Source organism: Dama dama, chromosome 3 (genome assembly GCF_033118175.1).
Source record: "Dama dama isolate Ldn47 chromosome 3, ASM3311817v1, whole genome shotgun sequence".
NCBI classification, from domain to species: domain Eukaryota; kingdom Metazoa; phylum Chordata; class Mammalia; order Artiodactyla; family Cervidae; genus Dama; species Dama dama.
This window is the reverse complement of record NC_083683.1, coordinates 39,151,186-39,174,609: the sequence shown is the minus strand read 5'-3', so window position 1 is coordinate 39,174,609 and position 23,424 is coordinate 39,151,186. Positions and strand designations below refer to the sequence as shown.

At 41.2% G+C, this 23,424-nt stretch overlaps 1 long non-coding RNA gene across 2 annotated transcripts in view; it reads left to right on the top strand.

Annotated features, from left to right (window-relative positions):
- The first annotated feature begins 3,392 nt into the window (after positions 1–3,392).
- The window catches only part of LOC133044343 (uncharacterized), a 68,495-nt gene continuing 48,463 nt past the window's right edge, over positions 3,393–23,424 (top strand). For both annotated transcript variants that reach the window (XR_009689920.1, XR_009689922.1), the window contains exon 1: positions 3,393–3,526. This is a non-coding gene — a long non-coding RNA (uncharacterized LOC133044343). The remainder of the gene's footprint in view (positions 3,527–23,424) is intronic.

Sequence of the window (23,424 nt, the reverse complement as noted above, 5' to 3'; positions counted from 1 at the left end):
TTTATCCATCCCCATGTTTTGGAAAAATAACTTGCAAATATGAAAAGAAAAACCCAGATGTCACTCAGATGCTCTGCCATGATTAGAGGAGCTGTCTATGGTTCACTAGTGCAGAATTACCTCCTATCTGTTCTTGTGTTCAAGCAAATCTGATTCTTTCATTTGCCAACTTGATTCATGGTGACATGCAAATGACTTACTGCTATTTCATTATCTTGTAGTTTTCCGTATGAAAAAAGTAGTTTCCTGTAGAAAAGCATCAATCCTTACCCATCTATCAACTATTACTTAAGGGTCAACTCCTGATTATTTACACGTCTGATGTGGGACTGTGGAAAGATAATATAACCATCTTCCCTTGCCATGGGCAACGTGGGAAATGGTTTCAGATGATACATGGCTTGTTGGTTGAGGAACATCAGTAGTTGACCACATATTCTGAGATTTCCAATAATAACTTCAGCAAGTCTGTAATCCTTTATTCTGTTGGTTGCACCATGTGGCTTGTGGTATCTCAGCTCCCGGACCAGGGATTGAATCCACATCACAGCAGTGAAACCACAGAATCCTAACCACTGGGCCATCAGGGATCTCCCAGCAAGTCTGTAATTCTAAAGCAATCTGTAACCCTTCAGGAATGGACAGCCCAGTTTTAGGGATAGCTATTTTGTTCTTTTAGTGCTGTATAATTTGAATTGCATTGACAATACTTTTTAGTAGAACTTTTTCTACTGTGTATTATTTACATCCTCAAGTTGATAATAGAGAATACTGCTACTGCTAAGTCACTTCAGTCGTGTCCAACTCTGTGCGACACCATCCCTGGGATTCTCCAGGCAAGAACACCGGAGTGGGTTGCCATTTCCTTCTCCAATGCATAAAAGTGAAAAGTGAAAGTGAAGTTGCTCAGTCATGTCCGACTCTTCGAGATCCCATGGACTGCAGCCAAGCAGGCTCCTCTGTCCATGGGATTTTGCAGGCAAGAGTACTGGAGTTGGGTGCCATTGCCTTCTCCGAATAGAGAATACTGGATACCCGTAAATTCTTGATGACCTGTCCTATGTTGATTGTCACTCATGAGATGAGCTAACATGCACTATTATGACTATTGACTGTAGTTCTATGGAAACTACAGTAATTGCTGCAGGTTTTTATAGCATACAATTGTTTACCCCATATGAAATGGCCTCACACTGATGTACTCCCAAATTTTTAGTCATTAATTCTAATTATAGTTTTGTACTTGCCTATGGCAGGTTCTTTCATTCCTTTGTTTCTTCTAATCTGTTTCAGGCATAGAAGTCCAATAATCCTGTGTCAAGAGAATTAATAGGCTCTTAGATTTACTCTTATCAGTAAACGGGAGGAGCCCAACATCATGATATTGTTATGACAATGCTGTGACATTGATTTCGGGGGACTCTGTTCTCTTACATTTATTCCCTGGCTCTCCTCTGGTTTAAAGCCAAGTGAAACTACCAGATACTGGATTTTACACTGGAGAGTTGTTTAAGAAACTACTTAGATACCAGCTGAAGTTAATAGACTCTTATTTACAAAAGAAACCTGAGATTCTTAATGCTGGGTTTGCTTTAACTGACTGCCACACACTCAAAATGTTAACATTTTGAGCTGAGTCTCAAATGTTAACAGAGCTTCACATGTAGAACAAAAATGCACGAGGTACCCTTATTTGGGGGGCAAAGGGAGAAAGTAATACCTGCTAGGAAACTTCACATTCTAGTTACAGTGAGGTTGAATTGGTTTTGATTTTAGATTTTAGGTACTTTCTGGGTGATACCATCTTCTTCATAGGAGAAGAATGATTACTAATGAAAACAGGTATATTAGGTCTCTCTTCAGGTTCTTTAATGGAGGTCCAGTTCCTCATTCTCCTGACAAAAGGCTGAGCTGAAGGCTGGAGTTACAGGTACTCTACACATGTGCACAATTGGGGGATTATATTGTTTCTCAACAAAGCATTGTTCTAATTTCAGGCAGCAACATGGCTAAAGGAGTTCAGAATGTTTACATAGGTGCTTGCATAATAGTTCTCTCAGAATTCTCAGTCCTTGGGTTTCTTATATCTTCTTTCTTCTCCTTAGAGGGGTTAGGACATTGCTTCAGATTGCCTTCTAATTGTCCTGACTTAGGGTGTGGCAGTCAGTACGTGGTTATTATACCCAAAGGCCATTCAGTTCAGTTTCTCAGTCGTGTCAAACTCTTTGTGACCCCATGGACTGCAGCACGCCAGGCTTCCCTGTCTATCACCAACTCCCGGAGCTTACTCAAACTCATGTCCATCGAATCGGTGATGTCATCCAACCTTCTCATCCTTTCATCCCCTTCTCCTGCCTTCAGTGTTTCCCAGCATCAACATCTTTCCCAATGAGTCAGATCTTCACACCAGGTGGCCAAAGTATTGGAGCTTCAGCTTCAGCCTCAGTCCTTCCAATGAATATTCAGGACTGATTTCCTTTAGGATTGACTGGTTTGATCTCCTTCCTGTCCAAGGGACTCTCAGGAGTCTTCTCCAGCACCGCAGTTCAAAAGCATCAATTCTTCAGCACTCAGCTTTCTTTATAGTCCAATTCTTACATCCATACATGACTACTGGAAAAACCATGGATTTGACTAGACGGACCTTTGTTGGCAAGGTAATGTCTCTGCTTTGTAATACGCTGTCTAGGTTTGTCATAGCTTTTCTTCCAAGGAGCAAGCGTCTTTTAATTTCTTGGCTGCAGTCACCATCTGCAGTGATTTTTGAGCCCCAGAAAATAAAGTCTCTCAATGTTTCCATTGTTTCCAAGGGTCATTAAGTACTATTTACTGGCCAGTGTCTCAAATATTGGAACCAAGACAGTAGTAACTGCTGACATCCCTCACTGTGGAATTGAAGAAACTTTTGCTACAACAGAGCTTTGGGAGGCCATTGCTGAGAAGGGGAGCCCAGGCTCTAGAGTTAACCGTCTGCTGGCTGTCTCTGCCTAAGCACCAGCTAGCCCTGTGACCTGGGACAAGCCCCTCTGCCTGAGTCAGCCTCCAGGCCACATTTATGAAAGGATAATAAAGTCCCTCCCTCACAAGCTCCTTGCAGGGATAATAGGTGAGGCTCCTGGGAGGCCCTCTCTAAATGATTATCCCCATGGATCTGGTAAGAAGCCAAAAGTTAACCAAAAAATTCAAGTTCTCTCCTCTTCTTTACTTCCCTAGAAGACTGAATCAATAAATGATCACTATATTATAAAGTGAATTCACCAGGCTTTGATCACCCAAGCTTTAAGAAGGCAGTAACCACCACCCACACTGTTGGGGAAAGCGATCTCAGTGTACCTGAAATTAAACCGCACAGATTAATGATTCACCCATTATGCTTAGACCTGCGAGACCAGCAAGACAGGACCAAGAGAAGCTGGTAGCAACAGGATCTGAACAAATGAAAAATGCAAGAACGGAAGCCAGCAGCAGCTGAACATCACCTCTGATACCTGTGAGATGGTCTGCCTCTGAAGGTGACATTGTCCAGGTGGGTCCTGACAGGCGAGCCCGCAGACCTCAGAGCAAGCTGCCAGGCGAGGGTTCGGAAGAACAGGTTCCACGCCTGTAACAGTGAACCCTCCTGGCTGAGCACGGACACACTTGACGGGAGCTGAAAGGAGGAACTGGCCTCTCCCCTTCTTAGAGATGTTTCTAGTTATTTGCTTATGAAAAGGTCTCAGGGAAAGCAAGTTCAGAATCTAAGACTGCCCAGGTCAGGTGATTTGTTTCTACTGAACAGTGACTGATCCAATAAAGGGAGGATGCAAATGTGGCTTTTTACTTCCCCTTCGGTGCTCAGTGAGCGTCATTGATAGCTTAGTGAGACAGTTTTAGGTATCTTATCCGTTTGCTTTTTCCAAAGTTGTGAGAAAACATTCCTTTCAACCTTACAGACCCCAGAAAACCTTTGGTGTCTAGGTGGAGATACGGCATACAATCCCAGGAATGTGCCCAATCTTAAAAAATATTTCTGCAGACTCTTTACAAAAGCAAATTCAAACAGATTCTAATTTGGTCTAATTTACTGGTTTTCATTGTTTAGAATCATTAAAGATACTTACTGTGAAGGTTTCTTTAGGTCAGTGGTTCTCACAGTGGGCTCCCTGGGTCAAAAGCATCAGTATCACTAAAGTTTGTTTGAAAGGCGAGTTCTTGCCCCTCCCCACCTCTGAGTCAGAATATCTAGGGGTGGGGCCCACAGTCTCCCAGTGATTTTTTTTACAGATTAAAGATTTGAGAGCTGCTGCCTTAGGGGGAAAAAAGATCTAATTTATAGATGTTTGCCTTGTGATAACCTTTGCATTAGTCCTTAATCCTTTCATATTGGTCTCTTTAGAACATCATTTACTTAGAACTTTGAAAAATGACTTGACCTTCTCACTTTTACTACTGACTGTCAAGCCCAAACTGCAGTATCAAGGGCATTTCTCTATTTTGCAAGCATGGAGCCAGCATAAATAGTCTGAGCTCCTGCCAAGGCTATCTAGCAATGAATTTTTTTACTTGAGGAAGAAAGAAAAATGAATCAAGTATTTTAGCTTTTGGTTTGTAAAAACGAAGGTCGAGCTTCATCGGCAAGTCCCCTCACGCAAGCCTGATTGTAAAACTGTCTCTCCTGGGGGATGATGATAATGGGATATTTGACACCCATCCAGAAACTTTCAACCTCTGGTTGTATCTTGAATAAGAAAATTAAGAGTCTACAGAAAGGTCACAAAGGATTATCAGGGGGGAAAAAAAGATAATTTAACCTCTAAAGAATAAAAGGGGCAGGGAGGCGTTTTGATTGGGGAAGGGTTGCCATGGTGGAGAGGGGATCCTGAGGGTCAGCTTCCCTCTCAGGACCTGGGGCAACCTCCTTGAAACAAAGGTGGGCATTTATCCCCCGTTGTGATACAATACTGTGGAGGGGGCCGCTCTTTCCACGCGTCTCCCTCCTCCTCGTTGGATCAGGGTAAGTCTTGACGTGGGATGAGCCCCTTACAAAGTCTTAAAGCCTGATGAGCTCTTTGTGTATCATGAATACCTAGATCTGAGGCTTCAAGCTGTAGAATTCTGACTGGCCTTCTAGGTTTTTTTTTTTTTTTTTTAATTAGTTTTATAGAAAAAATTGGAGAATAGTTGATTTACAATTTTGTGTTAGTTTTCGCTGTATGGCAAAGTGATTCGGCTAAACATGCATATACCCACTCTTTCTTAGATTCTGTTCTCATTAGTGTTGAGTGGCGTTCCTTGTGCCCTACAGTAGCTTTCTTACTAGTTTCCTGTTTTATATATATTACTGTTTGTGTGTCAGTCCCAACCTCTCAATTTATCCCCCCCCCCCGCCACCTTTCCCCCTTAGTATCCATGTTTGTTTTCTATATCTGTGTGACCTTCCAGTTTAAAAAAAAAAAAAATCCCACATTAAAAGTTAAGAGTTTTTGTAGAAAATTTTGGATTGCAAGGTTTTTTTTGTTTGTTTGTTTTTTGTTTTTTTGATTGCAGGTTTTATTTTTCAGTGAACCATTCTGGCAACACCACATTCCTATTCCCACACTTCCGTATCTGTATAAAAGGACTAGAGCTGAGAACAGGCTCCCTGTTTTAGGGAGGACAAGCAGGGTCCAGTTCACTGTACTCCCAGTCTGCCGGACTCAGGCCGATGCTGGCTCTCATTGATCTTTGTGTTGACAGAGTTTTCTTTCTTCTAACAGAACCAGAGAATGGCCCTAGACTGCAAACAATCCCAATGTCCGTTTTTAATAGAATGTCCATCATCAACAAATACATTGATACATTAGACTCTGAGGGTGAAGGAACAGTTGCTCTCGTTCCAAACATGAAGTTCAGAGAAAGAAGCCAGACTGTATATTTGTATTTATAATAACAACAAGAGTGGGCTAACTTAAGTTACAGTATTAGAAGTTAGAATTGAGATTTTTATTTGGGAACGGACAGTGGCTGTGAGTCAAGAGTGGGGCTTCTGGGATCCCTACATGTTCAGCCTCCTGAGCTGCGTGCCAGCACCTGGGTATGTTGTCTTTGTGGAAATTCATTCAGCAGTCCCTTCCACTGTGTGCACTTTCCTGTTTACATATGCTTTGCTCGAGTAAAAGTAAAAGAGCGTGTCTGTGCTAACGTTATGTCCTGGCTTGCTTTCTTGTTTACACTGACTTCCAGGCCACTATGGGTCTTCAACTGAAAAATTTCTAAAAGAGGATTGTTTTTCTAGTGCTTGAAAAGAGGTATATTTCTTTTCTCTTTTAAAAATTTTTAAAAAATATTTATTTTTCAATTGAAGTTTAATTACTTTACAGAATTTTGTTGTTTTCTGCCAGTCATCAACATGACTCAGCCATAGGTATACATCAGTCTCCTCTCTCTTGAACCTCCCTCCCATCTCTCTCCCCATCCCACCGCTCTAGGTTGGTAGAGAGCCCCTGTTTGAGTTCCCTGAGACGTGGCAAATTCCCACTGGCTGTCTATTTTACACATGGTAATGTAAGTTTCCATGTTACTCCGTCCATACATCTCACCCTCTCCTCCCCTCTCCCTGTGTCCATAAGTCTGTTCTCTATGTCTGTTTCTCCACTGCTGCCTTGCAAATAAATTCATCAGTGCCATCTTTCTAGATTCCGTATACATGCATCAGTATATGATATTTATCTTTCTCTTTCTGACTTACTACACTCTGTAAAATGGGCTCTAGTTCATCTACCTCATTAGAACTGACTCGGATGCGTTCCTTTTTATGGCTGAGTAATACTCTACTGTGTGAGTGTACCACTGCTCCTGTAGCCGTTCATCTGTCAGCGGACATCGAGGTGGCTTCCGTGGTCTAGACAGTGTAGGTAGTGCTGCAGTGAACATCGGAGTACATGTGTCTTTTTCACTTTTGTTTTCCTCAGGATATAGATCTAGGAGTGGGACTGTTGGGTCATATGGTAGTTTTATTCCTAGTTTTTTAAGGAATCTCCATACTGTCTTCTATAGTGACTGTATCAATTTACATTCCCACCAATAGCACAACAGGGTTCCCTTTTCTCCACACCCTCTCCAGCATTTATTGTTTGTAGATTTTTTGATGATGGCCATTCTGACTGGTGTGAGGAGTTACCTCATTGTAGTTCTGATATGCATTTCTCTAATAATGAGCAGTGCTAAGAATCTTTTCATGTGTTCGTTAGCCATCTGTATGTCTTCTTTGGAGAAATGTCTGTTTAGGTCTTTTTCCTACTTTTTGATTGGGTTGTTTGTTTTTCTGGTATTGAGTTGTATGAGCTGCTTGTATATTTTGGAAATTAATCCTTTGTCAGTTGTTTCATTTGCTATTATTTTCTCCCATTCTGAGGGTTGTCTATTCACCTTTTTTTTTTATCATTTCCTTTGCTATGCAAAAGCTTTTAAGCTTAATTAAGTCCGCTTGTTTACTTTTGTTTTTATTTCCATTACTGTAGGAGGTGGGTCACAGAGGATCTTGCTTTTTTTATTTATGTCATCGAGTGTTTGCCTATGTTTTCCTCTAAGAGTTTTATAGTTTCTGGTCTTACATTAAGGTCTTTTATCCGTTTTGAGTTTATCCTTGTGTATGGCACTAGGAAATGTTCTCATTTCACTCTTTTTACATGTGGCTGTCCAGTTTTCCCAGCACCACTTATTGAAGAGGCTGTCTTTTCCCCATTGTATATTTTTGCCTGAAAAGAAGTATGATTTTTTATTTGAGCTATTTTTTAGGTTTTAGGGTTAAAAAGTCCAGTGCAGCCATGTTTAAAATGATTGATTTCAATGTCTGCAGATACATCTCAGTATCTTTGAATTGTTTGTTCATGAAAGTTTTTCTAGGCAGTACATTTTCTGAGCCATTTCATATCTGCTATAGCATACGAATGCTGGACGTAGAATTCTTGAACTGCAATATTTTCCTTTAAAAGTCTGTAGACATTTTTATTAGATTTTCAGTCAATATTATTTGTGATAGGAAGCCAATAGACTTGTAGCTCTTTGGTGGGTGCTTTTTTCTCTGTGATGTATGTATTTTCTAACTATTAAATTTGTTCCTGTATTTTTTTCTTTAAAAAAATTGTTTCTTTATACTTGAAATTAGATGTATTCAGTCAGGATATGTAAGAGTGGGTTTAATTTTGCCTAGGATTTGGTATGTACTGTCAATTACTTAATTTATGCTTTTCCCCAATAAGAAATATTTTCTGTATGATTTGACAGTTCTCTCTCTCTCTCTTTTTTTTTTTTTTGCTGTTCTCTCTCTTTTGTTAGTTCTCTTTCTTTGGGGGACATCTGCTATTATCACCTGACTCTGATATTTCATGCCTTCTCTACATTATTTTTATTATTTATCTATATTATTTTACCTTCTCGTTTGTAGTTGGGGATAATTTCCTGACATCGTTCACTATTTTGCTTGTTCCATTTTCTTCAGAGTCCAAACTGGATTTTAACTGCTTGTGTAATAACTTTGCTTCTCAGATGGCTCACTGTAAAGAATTTGTCTGCCAGTGCAGGAGAAGTAGGTTTGATCCTGAGTAGGGAAGATCTCCTGCAGGAGGAAATGACAACCCGCTCCAGTATTCTTTGTTTGGGAAAGCCCATGAATGGAGGAGCTGGGTGGGCTCCAGTCCATGGGGTTGCAAAAGAGTTGGACATGATTTAGCAACTAAACAACAACAACATAATGATTTTAACATCCATTTTACTTTTAAGACAAAGAGAACTATTCCGCTGTCACTCTTTTTTTATTGCAAATGTTTCCTTTTCCATGATGATACACTGTAGGTTCTTGAGTCATGTTCAAATATGAATTATTTAGTGTATCATAAATGGAGGTATATGCTACATTCTGCTATACACTTGTGATCTAAAAATTTAAGTCAAAGAATCCTGAATCAGATTAATCAGATAATTTCTGATTTTTCTATTTCTTGAAATAACTCGATTTCAAAGAAAGACAGCTCTACTAGCCGTCTCAGAATCTTTTTATTTTTATTCCCATGTTGTATAGACTCTTTTAATGGGCTCTGTAGTTATTCTGGTTTGCTGTTATTGTAAAGGGAAGTATTTATTTGATTGGTCTCCAATAAGCATTGGGCTGGGTTCTGATAATGTGTGGATTTATGACAAGCTATCTCAAGTAAAATGTGTTTGAAGGAAGAAATGAGAAAAATACAATTATATCATCAGATTGCTTGCTCAATGGTTTTTAAGACTAAGGGGCATGGAGAAGGATCTCGAGCCGCAGCTGCAGTCATGACTAGCTTTTTGTGCCATGGCACACGTGCAGGGTAGAGCAGCACCCCATTGGGCTTAGTCTTCTGCTCGCTGGGACTTTTTACGGGAAGGAAGTCTGAGGCCTTCCAGTGCAGCAGCTGTTCATTATTAGCTGAGGTGAGGGGGTCCTAAGGGCTGGACTTAGCAGTGAGTTCCCAGTGCCCTCCTTCCTGAGTTACAGGGCAGCACCAGATGCACCTCTTAAGGGTGGGGTTTTAGTTCACATTTGTCAGTAGCCTCCCTGGATCCTTGACCTCTTCCCCTTTCCAAAGCCTTGTGACTTCCATTTAGATTTTTTGTGTTTCCATCATGCTTGTTCCATGCCCAGCTTGAAGGATGGAACAAATGACCTTTGCTAAGCCAGCTATGGTTTCCAACCCCCTGGCTTTGAGGATTGTTTGGAGGATGGCTTGTCAACTAAGCCAGTCCAGTCCAGTCAACGTGACTCTTGGGAATTTTGCTGAGAATACAGAACAACTCTCTTTTCTGATGGATGTGAAAGAGGAGGTGTGTGGCATTGGAACTGTTTGCAACTGTCTTGAGACCACGGGGTGAAGAAGCCAGTCTTAGGATATATCTGACATCAGGGCTGGGAAATTGCAGTTAGAAAAAAACAAAACAAAACTGGGCCTTAATGACGTCATTCAATAGCTGAAATAGTTGTCATTGGACTCTAGAAAGACATTCTTCTACATTTATCTTTTCCCAAGTTATTAAATTTCCTTTATTGCTAAGTCACTTGAGTTATGGAGGAGGACATGGCAACCCACTCCAGTGTTCTTGCCAGGAGAATCCCAGGGACAGAGGGGCCTGGTGGGCTGCTGTCTTTGGGGTTGCACAGAGTCAGACATGACTGAAGTGACTTAGCAGCAGTAGCAGCACTTGAATAATGCTTTCTTTGCTTGCATACAGATGGATCCTCAATAGTATAACGGCATCATTGGGGGTCTATTAGTTCCTCATCCTACCATCTAGAAACATTGTTCTCAGAAAGCAGGCAGCTTTCGTCATCTTTATTTGATTCAGGACCGCTTAGACTGTATTTGGAGATTAAACTGTAGATTGCTGATCTGTAAGTGGCACCAATCCTTGATTTCTAGTGGTTATGCAGATATTTTTTAATATGATTGTTTTGTTGGTCACTGTATTGATTTTCTCTTACTGCATAACAAATTACCATAAGTTGATTGGCTCTAAACAGCTGACATTGATTACCTCAAATTACTGTGGATTAACAGTCAGGGCAGAGCTTATCTGAATCTTCTGTTCACCATCTCACAAAGCTACGATCAAGATATTGGCTGAGCTGCATTCCTTTCCAGAGTTGAGAGTCTTCTTCAAATCTTGCATGGTAGATGAAAGAATTCAGTTCCCTGCGGTTGAAAGACTGGGGCTCTCAGGTCCTAGAGGCCAACTCCAGTTCCCTGCCACATGCTCTTCTCCACAGGCAGTTCACAACACAGTTTGCTTTGTCAAGGCTAGTGGGATGGCCTTTCTATCCAATTTGGTAACATGGAGTCTTATAGATATGTGGTGGTTTAGTTGCTAAGTTGTGTCTGATTCTTGCGACCACATGAACTGTAGCCTGCCAGGCTCCTTTGTCCTCTGTCCATGAGATTTTCCAGGCAAGAATACTGGAGTGGGTTGCCATTTCCTTCTCCAGGGGATCTTCCCAACGCCGGGATCGAACCTGGGTCTCCTGCACTGCAGGCAGATTCTTTACTGATTAAGCCACCAGGGAAGCCCATATTGTATAGCATAGTCTCAGGAGTGACATTCCATCACTTTTGCCATATTCTATAGGTTGGAAGCAAATCACAAGTCTCATCTATAATAGCAAGGAGGGAGATACTCATTGTGACTTGGGGGTCATATTAGACTGTGTCCACCACACTCATTTCAGTCAATTCAGTTGCTCAGTCGTGTCTGACTCTTTGCGACCCCATGGACTGCAGCACACCAGGCCTCCCTGTCCATCACCAACTCCCGGAGCTTGCTCAAACTCATGTCCATCAAGTCGGTGATGCCATCCAACCATCTCATCCTCTGTTGTCCCCTTCTCCTCCTGCCTTCGATCTTTCCCAGCATCAGGGCCTTTTCGAAGGAGTCAGTTCTTTGCATCAGGTGGCCAAAGGATTGGAGTTTCAACTTTAGCATCAGTCCTTCCAGTGAATATTCAGGACTGATTTCCTTTAGGATGGACTGGTTTGATCTCCTTGTGATCCAAGGGACTCTCGAGTCTTCTCCAACACCTCAGTTCAAAAGCATCAGTTCTTCATTGCTCAGCTTTCTTTATGGGCCAACTCTCACATCCATACATGACTACTGGAAAAACCATAGCTTTGACTATACGGACTTTGTCAGCAAAGTAAAGTCATTTCAACAGTAATTTAGTTTTTTTTTTTTTAGAATTGGGATATGGCTAAAATATGTCCCCAACTTTTCACACTGTACTTTGTTTGACTCTTTGACATCAGATTGAAAAATGATTTTAGGGTTTCTGAGAGAGAGAGGAGTCAATATGGAAAAGTGAAAATAAAGCAAAACTGAACATCATAGAAGCCTGCGAGAAAGGCAGAGCCAGCTATTCACTTAGGCTGCCCTGGCTGTGTAACAACACATCTGTGTATGCCAAGACCCAACAGAGGCACAGTGGGGTGTATTTCTTCTGTTCAGTTTTAGTGTGGGCTGCTTTGAATTTTACTTTGTTATTCAACAGGGGCTCACACTAATGCTCAAACTTACCTGAATGAATTTGTTCTTATGTTGACTAATCTAGAGTCAAATCCCCTACCTTGGAAAGTGTGGAGATGAGATTTAGGTATGAAATTCATTTCTGAATTATGCTAAAGTTATAAGCTGCTGTTGATTTGTCCAGCACATTTTACCCAGCTCAACTCAACCAATTTTTAGTGATGACATTTTTTAAGTGACCAGTTTGCCTCTCTTGTCAAAATTCTAGCTGTGAAGAAGTTACTGATTACAATAACAATCTTAGAAATAAGTTTTAAAAGCCCAATAGGGGAGGAAAAGAAACCTGTGAATTTTAGTCTTCGATGTAGTGACACTAGAACAGATAATTTGGATGAAAATTATTCTGTTACTTCTTAGTGAATTAGGGCCCACTGTAAGACTTCATCCACTTCCCTGTGATCTCTGTCCCCAAGTCATAATTCTAGCATGATTATGTCAAAATTATCTCCACAGTAGTCAATTGTGGTGTTATAAACAGAGAATTAAGGCTTCAGGTGGTGAATAAGCAGAAGCAGCAGGAGTCCTAGAAACGGAGAGGCATAAACCTTCTGCTCTTCCAAAAAATGTTCCTGAAGACTGCAGAGTGAGGGAAAAGAAAAAACATGGTTTGTTACATAAGCCAGAATCATTTCTAAATGGAGGGAAGATGGATCTGATTTTCTCAAATGGTGCTCATGAAATTGTTCTCAAGCAAAGGCACTCCGTGAGATGGGTCATATTACTGTCACATTATCTATGGATGTTAAGCTTTTCAAAACACAATACATACTCTTTCCTATACCACCTACAGTCATTGTATAAGATAGTCATCTTCAGACTTTTACGACCGAAAAACATTTTAACTGATTTTGTTGTCTTTGCATGCAGATATATTTCTTAGGTTATTTTCTATGGGATTATATAATCTGATACTAGTGCATGTGTAATAGCCTAGTAAGTGCATTTATTGAGGAATAATCAGTGCACAAGGCTGATACTATCATATTAGAAAGTTAAATAACCACTTGCAGTTAATTGGTTTTATTTCTGTCAGCAGAGGTTGCTGTATTCGGTGGCTATGCCATTTGTTTAACCCTAAGAGTGCCCTTTGTGTGTGGTTAAAGACTCAGCATGTCACCAGGTCAAATAGATTAACTCAGGAAAGATCACAGGGGTCCGTAGAGCCTTGTCTGAAAAACATCAGTGTTTTATATTCTTACTTTCTGCTTTTCATAGATAAGGATAATTTTTTAAAAATATGTTTATTTTTAATTAAGGGTAATTGCTTTACAATACTGTGTTGGTTTCTGCCATCATCAACATGAATCAGCCATAGGTATACGTGTGTGCCCTCCCTCTTGGACCTCCCTCCCACGTCCTACCCCATCCCACCCCCTACCCCATCCCACCCCTCTGGGTTGTCACAGACCCCTGGTTTGAGTTTCCTGAGTCATACAGCCAATTCCCACTGGCTTTACATACGGTAATGTATGTATATCCACTTTACATACGGTAGTGTATGTATATTTCCATGCTACTCTCTCCATTTGTCCCACCCTTTCCTTCCCCCATCCCATGTCCATAAGTCTGTTCTCTATGTCTGCATCTGATAAGGAGAATTTTTAAAATATGTAGTATATTTTAATTTTAATACTGTATGTGACAAAGATTCTCCTGCTGTCTTTCTGGGCAAGATGGGGAAACTTGGGCTAAACTGGAGTTCAGGTGGGTTAATGGGGATCAGCTGTATCCCAAAAGGGCTCATGTGGAGGACAGGCTATAGAGGGGTCCACAAGTTCCTGTTTGGTCTGTGTTGATCAACATTTTTATCAATGTTTGTGTGATGGCATAGAAATCCAGTTTATCAGATTTGTCATTACCACAATGGTAGACAATGTGGTCAGTGAAATAGACAAATGAATCAAAATTATGCAAGACAACCTGTTCACTGATGAGGCTAATGAAAGAAATCCAAGAAGATGGTATATGACTGGGATACACACTGAAGAGATTTAAGTTTCTCTTTAATTTTTGATATTAAAAATGTTTAAAAGTCATATAAAGAAGTTTCTCATGCACTCACTTTCTAAATGCTAACACTGGCATGTTTTCTTACAGACTTAAAAAAATGTGTGTGTATTCATGCTCATACATATAGCTCTATTGATATATTTTGGGTGCATGTAATTAATGTAGATATATGTTGGCCTGTGAAAAAATATTACAGGTGAAGCTAGGTCCTGCTACAGTCTGATGTGTCCCCCCCGACCCTGCCATTCCTATGTTGAATCCTAACTTCCAAGCATGATCGTATTAGGAGATGAGGCCTTTGGGAAGGTAACTAGGTCATGAACCTCATGGTTGGGCTTAGTATTCCTACAGAAGAGACTCCAACATCAATCAGGGTTCAGCAAGGACCCAGAGGGCTTGGGGTGATGGTGCGGGGCTTAGAGAATGGGGTTCAGTTCTGCAGACTGCCCTCTTTTCATCCAGGTGCCGAATAGTCTCGGTCATTCTGGCCCAAGAATCTGGAGCTCTGATGACCAGCTCCCAGCAAGGCTAAGGGCAGACTCTGTGCAGAGGGTTCAAGGGACAGGCAGACAAGGTGAGGATGGTGGGAGGATTGGTCGTCTGGGGGCCCTGAATTTTACAGATGAAACAATTTATATAAACTAAGCAGAGCTGTCAGGCTCTCCTCAAAAAAAAAATAAATAACAAAATAAAAGTCCCCAGAGAGATCCGTATCCTTTCCACTACGTAAGGACATGCAGCAAGAAGGTGGCCTCTAGGAAGTAAGTCCTCAGCAGACAGTCTGCTGGTGTCTCCATCTTGGCTGTCTCAGCCTCCGACAGTGAGAAATGAGATTTCTGTTGTTCACAAGCCCCCCAGTCTGTGGTATTTGTTATAACAGCCTGAATAGACGAGACAAGACCTCCTTGATTTTCCTGATTTTTCACTTCCCAAACTACTTCTCAAGGTTTAGTTTGTACTTTAAGAACTTTTAAAACAGGATATGGTATTGTTTTGTATGTGGCAAAATTTATAGGGATGGCATCATACTGTATAAGCATTATTTGTGCTCTTCACTTAACGGTATTTTTGAGAGATAAGCGTGGTGATGCATGTCCTTTAACTGACCGCAAGAGCCAAAGTCCTGACAAACCTGTGCTCTCCCCTCCCCGCCTGTTACTTCCAGGTCCTCAGCTTCTGTTGTATTGGCTCTCTTGCCACAGTGACCTTCTTGCTACTTCTCGAACACATTAGATATGCTTCTGTTAATACCAGGGACTTCGCACTCTCTGCTTCCTCCATTTGGGCTGCTCTTCCATTAATATACTAGGGCTTCCTCAGGGAAGAAAACAGCGAACGATCTCAGTTCACATAGGGAGGTCTTTTCATTTTATCTAGTATTGCAGCTGAATGATGGCTTGCTGCTACTACTGCCTCCTACCAGGGATAGGATGAAAGGGAGGTCTTGCCCAGTAATTCATAGCAGCTTCCTCGAACCACCTCTACTGTGAATTCATACAGAGCCAACATGTTTAAACATTTCTCTAAGTCACTTGGAGCTCATAAACTAGTGGACATGCAAACAACTTCTTGGCATTTATTTTTTAATCTCCCAGGACTATGCACATGCAATGGGACCATGCACATGCAAGTTACAAAAACAGTTTATTGAGCACGTACTATGTTTTAGAGTCTAAGCCCTTTCTCAAACACTCCATGAGGAGGGTATCATTACATCCTTGTTTTACAGGTGTAGAAACTGAACTGGTAAACTGAACTGAAGAGGTAAAGTAAATTGTCCACAGTCACTGTGTGTGTCTGCTCCATCATGTCCAGCTTTGTGACCCCACAGACTATAACCCGCCAGGCTCCTCTGTCCGTCGGATTATCCCAGCATGAACACTAACATGATCTGCTATTTCCCCTTTAAGGATATCTTCCTGACTGAGCAGTTGAACCTGTGTCTCCTGCAGCTCCTGCATTTCAGGTGGATTCTTTACCACTGGGCCACCCGGGAAGCCCTGAAAGTCACTTAATTCTCAGCCAATAAATGGCAGAGCTATCATGCAAACCAGGTCTGTCTGACTTCTTAATCATTTTATGATAAACATTTATAAGAAGAAGGACATTAGATCACAGAACATAATAATGAATTACAAATAATTCATTTGTAATACAAAATGAATATATCCATCTGGAGAAATAGATAGGCATATGTCCATACACTACCGTGTTTAACTCTCAATTAAAGTCATATTGTGAGAAACATGTGAATAATATCTTGACATTTATCAGGAAAAAATCCTTCATACAATTTATTTCTGGTACTATTTCAAATGAAGTCTTGCTATTAAAGATGTGGTTAAATTTTAAAGTGTTTTAAGTCCCAATATTTAAACACTAATTTGACTTCTTCATACTTTCTCATTAGCAAAATCGTGTATTTTTTAGTTTGTGAGGGAAAGAAAGAAAGTGAAGTCGCTCAGTCATGTCCGACCCTTTGCAACTCCATGGACTGTAGCCCACCAGGCTCCTCTGTCTATGGGATTTTCCAGGCAAGAGTACTGGAGTGGGTTGCCATTTCCTTCTCCAGGGGATCTTCCCAACCCAGGGATCGAACCTGGATCTTCCTCATTGCAGGCAGATGCTTTACCTTCTGAACCACCAGGGAAGCCCTTTAGTTTGTAGGAAGGACTTAAGAGTAATTTCAGTTCAGGGTTTTCATAGAGTAAGGCTAGAAGGAGATGTGGGTTCCCTCCCTGGGTGGAGACGATCCTCTGCAGGAAGGCATGGCAACCCACTCCAGCATTCTTGCCTGGAGAATCCCATGGACAGAGGAGCCTGCAGGCTGTAGTCCATGGGGTTGCAAAGAGGTGGATGTGACTGAAGTGACTGAGCACGCACACAAGGCTAGATTTGCTGTTTTGTGAAATTTTGGGTGTAGCCGTTCTTTCCTGACATTAGTATCACCCAGAGGTGAGGGACGTGGAGGTGGAGCTCCTTCTTGCTTTGCTCCCGCATGTTTCCCTTGGTTCTAAGTGTGGCTTTACTTAATGCTTTTCAGGCAGTTGTTTCATTAGATGGTCCGTGGCTGTGTTATCCTAGTCTCACTATATATATTTTCTCATATTTTAACTTCTAGATGCCTTTGGTCGAAACCCCCATGAGTGCTTCTTTCTATGCCCATGGTTTGCTTGAAGCAAAATGAGTCTCAGAAATTTCCAACCAGCAGAGAAAAAAGGGAACGGCACAGAAGAATACAGATGGTAACAATATCTGCTCCTCTTGGAACAAGTTTCTCAGGGGAACATACTTCTTAGACTTCACAGGCAGCAGAGAATCAAACACTGGGAGAAAGGTACAGAGTCACCAGGGAAAAACCCTTCATTTTTCAGTTGTAGAAACCAAGAGTATATTTGGAGTATATATGGAGTATATGGAGTGTACTGGAGTATGGAGTATATTGGAGCATATGGAGAGTATATTTGACCAAGATAACTTAGCATCTTGTGTGATGCTGATACTAAAATCCAGGGTCAGTGTTCTTTCCAAAAGCTCATTGTCTACCAGGCCCTTGTTATGAAGTCATTCAAAATAATGCCAAAGAGGATGACACCACCATTTGCATTTTATGACTTGTTCCTTTATAGAGTAACATTTCAGGAATCCTTATTTTACTTTGACATTTCAGGTCCAGTAAGGACCTGAGCACCTTACAACCGTTATCTGTGACATCAAAGAACTTAACGACAGAATTTTTTTTCTGGTGGCTTTTTGTCTTTGACCCTTTTTAAAGAACTGTGTATCATGCAAAGGTCTGATCTTTCAAGGCGATCTTTCAAATCAGAACTGGAGCATTGTCTCAGTATCCAGCCGTGTGTAAGTCCCACAGCACCTGTATTGAACCAAAGAAATGGTGAGGAACCAGGGTCTTTTGATGTATGAGAAGCAAAATGAAGGTGCAGTCATAAAATATCTCTATTTTATAGATGTAGTTATTGAATATATCTATTTTTATTTTATGTATTTACTATTTTAAAAATTTGGTCTGGATCCCCACTTCTTTCATTGTCTCCAATAAGCTTACTGTTCTAATTCTAATATCTGGCTCTTTAGCTACAGCATTACCTAATCAAATCATGTCTCTAAAATACACCAGTAAAAATCTATTTTAAAAAGCATGTTTAGTTTATACTTTATCTGCTTTAATCCTTTTTTGTTGTGCTCCAGTGTTATAAGAGTTCCATATTGAAAGTAAAGTTCTACTGAAGTTAGCATACTAATTTACTAGTTCCATTTAACAAGCATTTAAATAATAACAACAACAATAGCATTAACAGCACTCATAGAGTTCTTACCTTGCTTCATGACTTAGAGGCAAACAGATGAACAAGACATCTTGTTGGCTAAGCAGAGAGGAGGTAGAGCCCTTTTAAATAAAACTTGCAGTTGAGTCTGAACAGGGTGAGTAGACGAAGGTCATGGGCATGAAGTGGTGATCGGACAGAAGGGTTCCTGCTGCCAGGGCAAGTTCAGCAGGTGTGGGGTCAGCCAGCTGTCTTCACTGACAGGGCCAGGATGAGGCAGCACCCCGCGGTGGTTTATGTAAGAACCCCGATGCCCAGGTGAGGACACCAGGAGAGAGCCGGACGTGGCATTTCACTCCCCAGTGTCTTCGAGTAGGAAGAAGATGATAACGTTTATTTTTTGAACGTTTACTGTGTGTCTGATATTTTCCATACATCATCTCTTTGTTTGCCAGACACATTTTAGGTATATTAGATTCCATCTACTCACACTTAATCTGGGCTGCAGTTATATTTTGTTTGGTCCTCACGGAGGTTAATTGACTTGCTTGAGGTCATACAGCTAGTATTAATAAATAGCAGAACCAGGTTTAATACCCGGTCTGTCCATCTCCAAGGTACAAATAGTCTTGTGTACAAATAGCTAGATTGCCCTCCCTCCCTAAATATTATTCCTTGAGACACCTTCACAATTGGCTGTTCTTGGTTGAGTCTGTTCACAGGAGTGTCACTGGGCTGACATACCCTATTCTACTTGAAAACAGTGGACAACTATCAACTGCAAAATCTTAATTAGTAGATAATCAAAATTATTGACAGCAGAGCAGACATAAGAGAGCCATCCTCTTCCCCTTGCTTCCCACCTTCTGGTCTCAGAAGCTGTTAAGGAGCTTCTTAAAGGGTCAAGGAAATGGTCTGGAGAAATCTTGAACCTGAACCCCATGGTCCTCCTTTGTTCTGAATACACGTTTCTTGCTATTGTGGAGAGTTATTTCTGTGCTGATAAATGATCTCCTATATTTCTTGTCTCTCCACTGAGGTGGTAAAATAATTTCCTGTTCAAAAATAGCTTCCCATTTCCTATGGAATGGAATGGAGGTTTCTTCCAACCTGAACATCCTGTCTCCAGTGTGCTTTCCCAGTCTTTTTTCTTCATTTCTATCCCTTTAGGTTTGAGTCCTGAAAGAAGCGTTTTCCCCTGACACATGCCAGTAGCTCTTCTTTGCCCATGCTGTCCTCTTTGCCTGGAATGTCCTTCTTAAATCCAACCTTCTCACTTAAGATTTCATCAATATCCATAACTGGAAGTAATTCTGTTCCTTCTCTCTGAAAATTTATTTTATCTTCTTGGGCTTATCAGATCAAGTTTGTAATAATACAATTGTAGCAAGGTATTTAGTGGATTACCTTAACAGTTGGCACAGAAATAACCCTCAGAGAAGTAAACACATTGATACACTGATAAGGTACACGTGGGAAAAAATGGTTCTGGCTTCAGCAGGAACCAAGAGAAGAAAGGTGATGTTTACATTCTTTTGAAGGAGACAATGAGATGAACATCTGTGAGCTTTTGAGGAGAAAAATGAAAGGAGAGAAGACTGAAAATGCGAGGTTTTTTGAGCAGTTAGAACCCCAGCAGACTTGTACTCTGCCTGGGTTTGTTTACTTGGGGGTGAAGTGGCTTAGTTGAAGTTCCTAGATGCTTGGTTGGCTAAAAGGTATCTCAAGAGCAGAGAAACCTAATGTCTAACCTACAGTTTAGTTTGAACTGAAATATACCAGAAGATGTTAACCTCTCTTTGGTAAATTTTGCCATAACCAGAAATCTTTTTGGTGTTAAGTCCTGCATGTTTGAGAGTGTGTACGTGTTTTTGTGAAAATACCAGAAGGGGCTGAGTTTGCAGCAGTACCAAACTGAGCCAGCATAGATGGCCAAGACATAGCCACACCAAGGACCCACCGGAAGTGGCAGAAGTCTTGGGACCTGGCGTTAAACCATGGAAGGTGGCTCAGACCAGCCTCATTCAGGTCCCAGGAGAGAGTTATTTTTGAACATATTTGCTAAATGGTGTGCTCCTGGAAGGCAAAGTTCACATACGTTTTGTTCATCATGAGAATCCTAAGATGTAACATTAGGGATAATAATAAAAATAATGGAGACAATGATACCCTTGCATCTTTGTAGACACATTGTAGTTAGATTCCATCTACTCATCACTTGCGAATGATAAAAGTGGCATGAGCTAGATTTAATCTCCAAGTTTTCTATTTTCTAGTGATGTAACTTTAGACATTTTTTCCTACGAATCCCTGATTTCACATCTACAAAATGGAAAAATAGCAGCTCTAGTTCATAGTTTGTTGTGAAAATCAAATTTAGTTGTTCACTGAGCAGCGCCATTGTCACCTTCTACGTGCAGAGTTCTCCCTCCTCAGTCTTTCCTGTCTCTTTCACTGCAGTTTCCCTGCTGTTTTTCCGCTAATAATGAGGTCATGCTGTTGTCCCTCTTGACGTCACCCTGGATGACTTGGTTGTCTCAGCTTGGTCCCGACTGCTCTCTATTTCAGTGGTTGTCCCATGTTAGCAGGCATAAGGGCTTTCATTGGAAAAGCATTGAAATGTTCCTTCTTAAGCTTCCAGACCTGGTCATCACACTCTTAATTTTATCCTGTGCTCCTGAAGTTATGATCTTTGTGTTTTACCCACAATTAATGCCTGATACAAAATCTGGCTGAGCTGGGAGGAGAGAGAAGTTCAGTGACACTGGTATCAAACTCTCAGCTCCACCCAGTGTCCTGTGTCCGCAGGACCGCTCTCCTTTTTCCAAGGACGTATGCTTTCCTTGCCTGATGTAGTGCTAGAGTTCACAGGTTGAGGTCTTTGTTCTTTTCCTGTTTGGGAGTCAGCCCTAGAGGCTAACCTTCAACTATAACCTGCCATTGTTCTTGCAGTCAGGATGATCCTTGACATGCCTGATTCCAGAGGAGTCACTGAGAAAAGGTTTCTTTTAGGAACCTTGTTACACCGGGGTATTTGTTTTCCTTTCAATTAAAGGTAATCTCTGTCGTTAGAAAGCAAAGATAATTTCCAGGTGGGTCTCTTTTCCTTAGCAAACATTTGTCGCACACTTATTTTGTCCTGAACACATTGCTGAGCATTGTACAAGGATTATCTCAATCAATTCTCTGTAAACCCTATGAATTAAGTACTCTTGGGGGTCCACGTTTTGCTGAGGGTAACCAAAGCCTAGAGAAGTTAAGCTACTTGCCCGAAGTTTCACACAGCGGAGTGGATTTGAACCCAGATTCTCTGACCCTAGGGCTCTTTAACCATTTTGGTCTTTTGCATGTGGTCCTGGGCTCTGGGCCTTTATCCACAACTCTCCAATGGGGCTGGATGTGGAGTGACAGGATTCAGCCACATCAGTGTGATGATAATCTTATGCTTGACTTGTCCAGGAATTCTATTCTGTTCAAGAAGTGTTGCAGAAGATCACGACAGAACCAGGAGTTTGTCTGGAGAGTTGGGCACAATCCAACTAGGGCACTTCTAAGGCACAACCTCTGACTTCATGGGCTTCTTGACCCCCAGGTCTTGTGCCTTGAATGCAGTGGCTGGATTTGAGGTTTTGGTAAGCCGTTTGAACCTGCAGCGAAGTGGACAAGGCCAGCCTAAGAGTGATGGGCTTCAGTCCTGTGGCATTACAAAGCCCTCTTGGAGGTGGCCAGGCTTTGCTGTTTTGCCGTTCTTGGTATGCATCTGAGGAATTGCAGAGCTCACAAACCCTTGGAGATCACCTGGTCCCAGCCCCCTCATTTAGCAGCTGTGCATAAGCAAGGGCAGCGTGCATCTGCACTGTATTGCCTCCTTGTTAATGGTAACCTGGCTATCTGTTTTTCCATCTCATTTGCACAGATGACTCTAATGAGACAGAAATTGCACCACATGGAAGCATTGTGAGGAAAGGGTCAATCTGGCCATGGTTTTATACACAGAGCTTGTTTCTGGAATGTGCACATGTGATCCCTAAAGCATGAAAGTCAGTGCTTCATTTGCCTTATGAGTCTGGTATTATACCTGCCTTCTCATCTGGGGAAGTTAATGTGCTGCTCTTGGCATTACAGTCTGTCCAGCTTTGGAAAATCATTTGCATTTAGGAGGTCTTAAGCATCACCATAATAATCAGCCATGCCCTGAGAGTCAAATCCTTACCACTGTTCAAATAGTAATTGGGAAAAATACAGTTCCTTTGGGGGAAGGGATTGAGACGGGGGGCGGGGGGGCAGGGAGAGAGAGAGAAGGAGAGAGAGTGTGTGTGTGTGTGTGTGTGTGTGTGTGTGTGTAAGAAAAGGAATATACTATATTCATAGTGGTGGTCATCCTTCTGAAAGATGGGTTAATTGCCTTTTTACAGTGGGGTTAATTTACAGAGGATCCTTATTATCTCTTTTCCAGTGCCAAATGTAGTCATAAACTTTTCAGAATATGAGAGTGGAGTTTGAATAAATGGGAGAGAGAGGGAGTATTCATCTGCAAAGAGTATTTCTTTATGTGGAAAAAAATAAAATTCATAGGCGATTATAATGCAAAAGTGACAGATGCTGGAAATGACTCTTAATGATGAACTGTTTAATGATGAAATAACTCAGTGATTTTTACTTTCATATTCTGTCAAGAGATAAATTGTTACATGTGCTGCAAATTGGCTCCAGTGCTATTTGGTAAAGCAATGCCAGTTTTCATTCCTTTTCTGCTATAGTACTTACCATTTAGCCCCATAACTCTGTAGTCTGTGAATAGAGACACATCTTTATTAAGTATTCAATATGTTTTAATGCATTCCTGTTTGTTTATTCATATCATTTTGAGCTGACAGTTTGTGTCAATATATAAGGAAAATATATTGCATATGTGTTTCTGTATGGATTTACAGGTTTAAAGAAGAGCACAAACACACACACAAGGTAGTAATTTAATAGAGGGCTTCAGATATGCAGATGTTGGAATAAGACATTAATTTGCTCCTCTTGAAGAAGCAGGTCCTGGACATTAAGGGCAGTGAATGGAGAG